The sequence below is a fragment of the Protopterus annectens genome, chromosome 6.part0 (assembly GCF_019279795.1).
Source record: "Protopterus annectens isolate FY-2018-M chromosome 6.part0, PAN1.0, whole genome shotgun sequence".
NCBI lineage: Eukaryota > Metazoa > Chordata > Ceratodontiformes > Protopteridae > Protopterus > Protopterus annectens.
Window position 1 is genome coordinate 870,318,964 of NC_056737.1, and position 10,216 is coordinate 870,329,179.

General features: G+C 42.4%; 2 protein-coding genes across 2 annotated transcripts in view; both read left to right on the forward strand.

The window, feature by feature from the left end:
• The window catches only part of LOC122804587 (heat shock protein HSP 90-alpha-like), an 856,879-nt gene that overhangs the window by 719,703 nt on the left and 126,960 nt on the right, over positions 1–10,216 (forward strand). The window lies entirely within an intron of this gene.
• DTD2 (D-aminoacyl-tRNA deacylase 2) overlaps positions 1–10,216 on the forward strand; it is a 953,848-nt gene that overhangs the window by 50,514 nt on the left and 893,118 nt on the right. The window lies entirely within an intron of this gene.

Here is a 10,216-nt window from a genome sequence, read left to right on the forward strand (position 1 = left end):
CTATAGGAGACATTGTCAGATGTTTTTCTAAAGATCAGACAAGTTCTAGACTTGGATGATTAATAACATTCAAGAACATCAGAATAAACATCTTATTGATTCTATTATCAGTAGTTGCTAGTCATTTAGCAGGATGGCAATTTGCGCTCATCAGTCTTTCTTCATACAGTGAGGTCAAATGGCTGGAAGGTTATAACTATGTGGTAGATTGTCTATACATTTCATGTTAATTGCAAGTATGTACTATATTACACTGACTCTTCAACAGGAATAGTTGATGCACCAAAGGAGGAATGCACGTGCTAATGCAAAACCTATTATTCTATCAACTTTCTTAGTTTGTAAGAGCAATATTTCAAATCTGTCTTTTTGTCCCCCCATCATTTTAGGCTTTGATTTGGACAAGGGGTGCTATCTAGATCATAATTAGCAGGGGCTACTTCTTTGCCAAAAGGAATAATTAGGCATTTTTTTGTGTTTAATTTTAGTCTGTGACTTTGGCACCAATCATTTGTCTTTGTCAGCCTTTTCCGTAATATGTTTATATTGTTGGGGGACTCTATGATTGCGCCCAATTTGCATTCATTTGCATACTTGGTAAGCCAAAGGCTATCTACTTTTGCCTGGATCTCAGAGTAGATGATACCAAACAGTAAAGGGCCCAGCACAGATCCTTGTGGTATCCCACTGGTAGCTGGTCTACTGGTGGAGGTGGATTTCACAACTTTGACGGTGTGTGTTCTGTCAGTGAGCCACTTGGCTACCCATCTAGTGATGTATGTGTTAATCCCCAGCTGGGAGAGTTTGTCAATGATCCCTGAGTGAGGGGTTGTGTCAGAAGCCTTGGCTAAATCAAGATAGGCAGTATGCACTGCTTTTCCCTTATCCAGGGCTTTGTTGACTTTCTCAAAGAAGTCCCACCAGGTTTAATAAGCAAGATCTACCCTTGAAATCCTTTTTGATAAGGTCCATGATGATTCTTTCCATGGCCTTGCAGATAAAGTTGGGTAGGTTTATAGGTCAATAGTTTCCTAGGTCAGTTGATGGTTCCCTTTTGCGCAAGGGGATTACTGTTGCTGCTCTCCACTCTGTTGGAACAAAGCCAGTGCTCAGGCTATGGTTAGTACCAAGTGGTTTTCTGCTATGTCTTCTTTTAGATTGCTTAGTAAGCAACCTGGGATGTTATCTGGTCCCATACAGGCCATGTTTTTGACCTTGGAGAGCACTTGTATGACCTGTTCTTTCGAGATACTCAGTAGAGGACTGGTGTCATGAATGCTTTGGGGTATGGCTGGTAGGGACGGGGGAATGAAGTTATTGCCAAATCTGTCAGCTAACAGGTTAGCAATTTTCTCAGGCTCACTGTGAGAGGTACCATCCACTATAAGTTCAGCACACAGCTGGGCATTCCCTTTTAGGTTCTGGACATAGCTGAAGAATACCTTATGGTTGTCTTTAGCTAAGGATGCTAATTTAGTCTCATAGCTACCCTTTGAGGCCTTTACATGGTATCTGATTTGCTTGCTCAAGCTGTGGAGGGTATTCTTCCTCTGCTGTGTTGAATAAGTTCCCTCTTTTTCTTGGATATCAGTTTAATTCTTTTGTTATATAACTTAGTTATACTTATAGTCTAACAGGGTGGCTTATTTTTATGGGAGGATCTGGTTTTAGTCCTGTCAGGTACAGCTGAGTCAGTACACTTAAGTGGCTATAAAAGGCATTTGTGTACTTTTCTGCATAGGAGTAATTGTTGGCTGTGTTAGTAGGGGCTTTGAAACTTTTTATACCATTGCTTAGTAGGCTACAGTTTGCCTTGGAGAAATTTTTTTTTTTTTTTGCTCCTGTGAGGGTGTCCGATCTGATCTTCAAACAAGACTGATATATGGTCTGACCTTGACCTTACCAGGGAGAGCAACACACATGGGGATAGTGCAGTTACCCCATCATGTTGGTGAGCCGTAGGTCTAGGACATTTGAGCCCCTTGTGGGGGTACAGACCAACTGTTCTAGGCCATTTGAATTAACAAAATTCAGGAATCTCAGAGCAAATATGTTTGCACTCTTGTAGGTTGCCCAATCAGTGGAAGGATAGTTGAAATCTCCCACGACCAAGGTGTTTGGCTGTACCCAGAGCGACTCTAGTAAGTCCAGGTAGGCAGTGTGCTTCTCCTGGTACATGGTTTGGGACCAGTAGCTAACGATGATGTGGTAGGGTATTTTGCTTATAGTTATTTGGACCTGGAGTAGCTCAAGAGAGTCATACTGTTTACCAGTCTCTAGGTGTATTTGGATTTAATGAAGATGGATGCACTTCCACCTTTGGTTCTTTCATGATTGTTTTGAAGTTTGAACATGTGAAAGGCATTGTAGCCTTTCTGTTGCCTTGACCCAAGTCTCCGTGACTGCACAGGTGTCAGCATCTACCAAGGTGAGGAGTGCTTCCAGGGAGTGAAGTTTACTGTTTGGACACCTATCGTTAAGCAGCATTACCTTGAGTTTGTCTCTAGTGGATTTCTTTACATCGGACGTTTGGTTGTTTTGCCTTCCCCATAGTGTCTTTCAGTGTCAGATGTCTTTGTCAGTATCCAAAAGCCTTGAGGAGACAGGTGAAGGTCATGTCTGACAAAGCAGCATGGCCTGTCAACCATATCTTCCCAGGATGTCAGATACTGGATCCCTCTGGAATGACACCAGAAACTAAGCCATTTATTGAAATCAGTCTTTTTTATGTCTGTATTATGGCATCATCCAAGGTGAAGGTAGAATACTGCTTAAAACTAATAGCATACCTGCCTGGGATACATAATCAGGTAGTTCAGTTTATCTCCCTTTATATAGTCCACAGAGGTATGTCTCAAGTCATTCACTCCAACATGTACTATGACAGAATCATAACTGTAATTTTTGCTGAGTGAGTTGAGTGTGTCTGTGATTTGATGGATTCTGGCACCTGACAGGCAGTTGACTGTGATCATCTCCTTGTCCAACCTGGTGAGGGGGACATTTGTATCTCACTACTGAATCACCTATGACTAGGACATTTAGGTTTTGAGGTGTTTTGCCTTGGAGCTTAATTGTTGAGACACTGATGTATGTGCGGTGTTTGTATAGTGGCGGATTCTGTTCATGTAGCAGTATGTGTAGGTTGTTTGCACTTGGGAGGTCTCTGGTCTTTTGATAGGCTCTTAGTGAGTACCTCCATGTATGTGGGTTCATGTGTCTTGCCCTTATCTTGTGAGTAGACAGGTGTGTGTGTGCGCTGACAAACCTGTTCGATGTCTTGTTTATTGTTATGTGAGAGAACTGATTCTAGTTTCTTGGTATAGTTGCATCTCTCATACTGTATTTGTTTGCTTTAGGAGCAAGTGGTTGTCAGTATACATGAGGCAATTGCTACATTGCCTCAGGATGCCCATGTCAATCAGACTGGTTGGAGACATGTTGGGAAACTTGACTGTCCATAGCAGGTAATTCTTGAGTACTAATTATTGAGAAGGCAAATTAGATCAGCTATTGTTCTTGGATTAACCAGGGGACTTATTCTATAGAAGATCAGGAATTCAGGGATAAAAAGTGGGGCAATGCTGCTCCATGCTCAGCTGAGTTGCCTGCAGTGCAGAAGTGCACAGTTGCGTTGCCCGCAGAGCAGCAGGGAACCTGGGAAGGTTTCACTGACTTGTGTCTCGTAGGTTCATAGGCAAGTACTAGGCTAACTGTCCTTCTGGATCATTTTAAGCCTAGCCAGTTTCCCTTTGGAGCTTGAATTAGCCTACCCCATTTGGTGTTAGAGTGGCCTTATCCAACCCATGGTTGATATTGTATTATTCCTAGTGAGAATAACTGGGATCATACCATAAATAATCTGAGGGGACACATGCATGAGATAGACCATTTAGGAATGGTCTCTGTCCACTAGTAGTACAGGGTGTTGTCCTGGTTTAAATTTTATATAACCTATCCATAGATCCAAGTTGTGATTGAACATGGACAAGGAGCTTTGTTTTACATGGATGGGGAGTCTGTTCCAGAGCACTGGTATCCTCTGTGAGATTTTCCTGTCCCTGCAAACTAGTCAGTTTAGGGATCTAACCTCTTTTGCAACATCAACAGTGTATTTCTGATGCCATTTGACTTGCTGATGTGTAGTAGGTCCATTGGCATTGGGTCAATGGGTGCCTTGTATACCAGACACTGGTCACCTCTTAGCAGTCTGTAGGAAGCCAAGTATAGTGACAGGGCTTTGAGTCTGTCCATGTAGGATGTACTGTTTAGACCTTGTATCCGTTTAGTAAGGTATCTCTGTGGGCATTGCAGTTGTTGAATATGTCTAGAGCAGTACATCTGAACATGCCAAAGGGCATTATACTCAATGGTTGGCCTAATAAGGGATGAGTAAAGGGGGGCAATGACATCCTTAGATCTAGACACAATTCCTTTGTTTATAAGATGCACAATATGGAGAGACTTTTTTTTACAATAGTAAACACATTGCTGGTTCAAAGTTAGGGCCCTGTCCACATAAGTTCCCAAATCCTGAACAACTGGGTCAATTCTTAGGGGCATGTTTTCAGTGTGGTAGTTCTACAGGGTGGATGACTTGCCAAAGGATATGATAATGAATTTTTTTTGCACCACTTTACGCATTTTAAATAACTCCCAAACTGTAACACACACACACACCTATTGCACATCAAGAAAATCCCTACCAGCAACTGAGTCCCCTGTGGTGCAAGTAGACTGCTACCACACAGAACCTTTTCCCCACCCCCCATACTGTGATGCTTGCCCATGCCTACACATTGTAGACTGTGAAATGGTCGGCACATGTGTGAGTAGGTTGTGACATTGGCATGGCTACTGATTTCTTGCAGTCTGCCTCACAGTCCATAAGGGTACCATGCCATGACAATGCCATGACTGGAAGTGCATTGGTACACTAGTGCACATTTTAAAGTGATGTGTACATTCTTGATACCTTGTTTGGCCAGTGAGCCTGCCTTCCTCATGCATATCTGATGATGTCCTGTGACTTTGTTTTGACACACTTGCTACATTGCAGTGCCTTGCTGCCCATCAATATGTGTCAAGTAGTTTCCGTAACACACGTCATCATGAATCTGCTACCATTTTCTTCCAAAAGATATCAGCCTGTGAAGTTTCCATAACTTTTGTACAGGCTGAGTTTGGAAGGGGTTGCATTTAGTGCAGGAGAGAGACAAGAATATTTCTGCACTTCCTGTTTCTGCACAACTGTGAGCACCTGCTGGGAACTCCTGTCAGAGTCTCCAGTACAATGTGTATGCCTGGAACTCTTTTTTTTTTTTTTTTTCCCTTCCTCCCAGGGAGTGAGTGATGCCACAGGCATCAGCTGCTCTGTTGAGTAGTGGCAGCATCATTACAGCAAACTTAAGAGGTGTAACCCTGACTCTCTTCACCACTGGGAAGAGGATAGAGACAGATTTTTTACAGTATGTATGAGTTAGTGGTAAATGCATATACATGGGAGGGCATTTTATAGCTATATGTATTTATTGATGCATTTTTCCCTGTTTTATTGCTTCTCAGCACCTGATGAGGTAAGGGAAATAGGCTAATATGCAGCATGCTGTTCAGATGTTAGGATATATATGTTGAATTGGTGTTAACACCTGCATATCTGTCAGGCACCCGTGTTTGCATTGCTTCTAATTGCTTCCAGCATTGTGTACAGCTTTGCTTTGCTTTATGTGCTACATTCCTTGTGACTTCAAGTGGAACTCTTCTTTTGTTCCTCCTGACACCGGATATTCTCAGCAGTGTCATAGTGTTACAGACTTGGTTGACATTGGGTGTGCCACCACCATCAAAAGTGGCATCATCTGTTTTGGATCTATGTGGTTGGCATCATTCAGTGCCATGTCCCTATCCATCAATTTTCCCATTCATCCATAGTGCCCATGTCAGCCTGTAATGCCCTACTCTTGCACATTGGCCATTCAGCCACCAGTGCCTGACAGTTACACCTGGAATACCATGGGCATGCAACTATCAGGCTGTCAAGAGAGACTTCACGGTGGCTGATTTTGACATGAGGTTTAGATATCCCAAGTGTATTCCTTTTGGAATGCTGGGGCAGGGTACATTTTGCATGGTCTCATGTTGGTTAATGTTGAGTGCCCATGAATACAACCTATGGCTAAACTCAACACTAAGCAGTACATGTTCATAGGGTTGTTTCTTCCTAGCCTTGCTGTCCCATACTTTTTGCCAGTAGTGGACTGTGTTATTGCCTATGCACAAGTGACTGTTTAGGTGGCATATAATCTTGTCCCTTGTGGCACACACAATTCTGTAGATAATTTGTCAGGCCTTTGTTTTTGGCTTGCCATTGCATACTTAATTGCATCCTACTTTTCCAGGACCTGTACTTCCGTCCATTGTAGCACTTAGTACTGATAATGTTTTTGCTTGTTTTTTTCTTTATCACTTTTTTTGTGTGTCCTTTGGTTTTGTTTTTCTGTATTTGTGTTCATATGGTGGTTGATCTGCGGGGGGAATAGTAACCTAGAAAGCTTGCTGGTGCTCTTCTGATAATTGCTTTTGCTGGATTTTCTCTTTATCACTATCTTTGTGTGTGTGTTTGTCCCCCTTATGGTTTTGTTTTTCTGCATTTATGTTCATATTTTATGCAATGCTATCTATGATGGTGGATGAGGTGAGGTAGTAGCCACTGTTGTGTATACTAGCAACACCCTACCTTGTTGGATCCTCATTGGTCTCCAGGCCCACCTCTTTGCAAGGAGATGGAGGTTATCCAGGGGGGTGACTTAGAAGGCTTGCTGGTGCCCTCTGGTGCTTTGTATCCAGTGGTGATATAGGTTGCCAACTGTTGGGTATCACCAAAGGTACTGCTGTGTCACTTGACAGGAGATGGATAGGTTGGTAGCATCCATGATGTACCAGTGGCTGGACAACTGCATAAGCAGTCTAGAGCTCATCCTCCTGTAACTTGCAGAATCATACAGCTGCATGCCATTGACCCAGCAGACCAGTAGTTGATTGGCCCAGATAGGGGCAGTCACGGAGGAGACTGACTTCAGGCTGGGTGCAGTTGCCACCTAACCTTATCTTCTATTTCCTTTCCCTCTCCTATTTGTAGTGCAATCCTGACATCACTAGTTGTCCTTCTGCTGTCTATCTGTGACTCTCCTTTGTGGTTCCCCTTATTTGTACTATTTAGTACCTCTCCTATCAGTCTGTCTTTCATTTGCGTTGGCTTGTCTGCTCTTGTTTCCATCCCTATACCTACACCATCCCAATGCTACCTTTCTCCCCCTTCTGCCTGTTCTGTACACCACATTTTTCCATTTATTATATGAACATAGTAGGGACTTTGCTAAGTAGCTATCAATTGGGGCTCTCAGTTATGCTCATAAGTGATGCATCATTGCATGTGTGAACTTAAGATTGTTGACAGCAGACTACAGGGTCCATGTAGTCAGGTAACCTACTTTGGCACTGTCCAGCTCAGTGTTTGACCTATTCTCTTCTCATCAGCAAATTGACTACTACTTTAGACCCCGGTGTGCAAAGTTGCTCTGGCACACTTAATCATTTTTCTGCTGCAGTGCAATGCTTTGACTGTGCTATGCCCTTATGCACCCACAAAAATAATTTTTCTGAATCCCACCTGTCGCTCTTCTCTCTCTCTCGCTCATAGATGACAAGTAGGTGGGATATTTTGTTTGGATGCTTTAATACATAGAAACATATCAGGATGGATAGCAGCAGCATAAAATACAAACAAACTGGTTAACAGACAGACCTTACATACATACATACATGCTTACATCTCAACAGCTTACTACACAATGGCAACCTAGATTGCACGTGCCCAGTATTTTATACACTTTTGCAATCCCTTGGATAGCTTCTTAAAGGTACATACACACATTGATCTACATCCTCCCTCTTAAAAAAAAAAATGCCCTTTATAAAAATAATACCAGAGTTAGACATGTATTACTATATACATTAGAAACAAAAGAAAATGTTCATGTCCAAGTTGCTTCATATCTGGACAGGGTTTAGAGATGCGACCATATCTTGTAACATACCAGTCAGGACCAAATTTAGCAACAGGGACAGTCTTCGGTGAACAACTCGTATCAGGAACTTCTGGATTCGTCACAGGAACAGGAATGTCCTCTGGAGCTTCCTCAGGAACTGGAACACCAGACAACTCACTCTGAGAAAAAGTCTTTCTCACAGGCTGTGTGCTGTGGTATAGGCTCGAACACCGGTCTCAATTGTTTCCAATTCCACCTAAAAACTACTACCTGTGATTCCACAATGTATGATCTCGGCTCTGGGCAAATATTCTTCACAACACCAGTCTGATCTTAACCTCTGGACGTTTGCATCCTTACCACTTCTCATAATGGATTAAGCAGTTTGCTGGTTTTATAGTAGGACGTCTGGGTTGGTCGTTTCTTCAGCAGATTGGCTTTCACTGACCTGTTGTTCTTGACACATGAAACCAACAATTGACTACTGATTGGTAATGTGGTTCTGGTTTGTCTCGACAGAAGTCTCTGAGCAGGTGATCCAAAATGTTTCTCATGAGGAACATTTCTGAGATTCAAGAGATTCAGGAAAACATCACCATTATTTCGTCTTGACTTCTCTAGTAACTGTTTTGCACTTTGAAATGCACGTTCTTCCAAACCATTTGACTGCGGGTACTCAGGGCTACTCATGAAATGAGTAAAGTCCCATTTTTCAGGAAATCTTTTGAACTGTTGGCTTGGAAATTCCGTGCCATTGTCAGAAATAACTTTGTATAGACTACCATGTACTACAAAATGACACTTCATTTTAGTAATGACAGTACTGGATACTAGATTAGGAATTAGGTCAAGCTCACGCCAATTGGAGAAAGAGTCTACTAAGAACAAGTAATGTAGACATTCCACTCGAAAATGTCCATGGCTACTGTCGACCAAGGTAGTTCCAGAATATGGTTTGGCTGAAGTGGTTCCTTCTGTTGATGTGGTTTTGTATTACATACTGAACAAGATGAAAGTGCTCTCTCAATGTCTTGTGACACAGAAGGCCAAAATCGTCCTCTTGCCCTTCTTTTGTTAGAGCTAGTACCTGGGTGACTACGATGCAAGATAGTAATGTACTCTGGTTGCAAGGACTTTGGGACAGTTACTTTCGGACCTTTCATAACGATACCTTTGTCAGACAAAATCTCATCTCTGTATGGAAATTAAGGGTGCACTTCTTGAGGTAAACTGGATTGCCTTGATGACCATCCTTGATTGAGAAAGTGGTTCAAACTTTGTAAAACTGGATCTGTGGCTGTGTGATCTCGCAACTCATCAAGACGTATGGAAAAAAATTCTCACTTCCATGACTTCAAAATCAAGGTTCTTATTCTCATGCTGTTCTGTGGTGTTTCTGGGCTATCTGGGTAATGTATCAGTAAGTCAAAGAAGTTTGCCTTTCTTGTAGACAAGATTGAAGTTATACTTTTGCAATCTCAACATCATGCAATGCAGCCAGGCTGGAGCTGAATGCAGAGGCTTTCTCAAGATAGTGACTAGAGGCTGGTGGTCTGTTTCGATCTGGTTAGGTCTAACATAATCATGGAACTTTGAACATGTAAACACAGTTGCCAAAAGCACTTTCTTGATCTGTGCATACCGCATCTCAGTTTGGCTAAGAGTTCTGGGTGCACGGGCAACAGGTTAATCCTCCTTGTAGAATGACTGCACCAAGACCAAATTTCGAAGCATCACAGGAAAGTGCAACTGGCTTGTGAACATCATAGTATCTGAGAGTTGCTGGACTAGCAATTCTCTGTTTCAGGACATCAAATGCTCTCTGGTGGTGTTTTAACCAAGACCAGTATACATCCTTACGTGTCTGCTCTCTGAGCGGTGTTGATAATTGGCTCAAGTCTGGTATGAACTTGCCTGGATAGTTAACCATGCCAAGAAAACTTTGTAGGGCTTGAACATTGTCTAGAGCTGGCATCTCGAGAATGGCCGTTTGCTTTAAAGGGTCTGGTCATAGGACTGTACCGGTAAATAAATGACCGACAAGTAATTTCTCGTGGCCTGAATTTGCATTTCTGTAGATTAAGCTTAAGATTCACTTGACGTGCCTTTTCAAGAACTTTTCTGAGGTTTCTGTTATGCTCCACTTCACCATGGCCTCCTTACCAGTA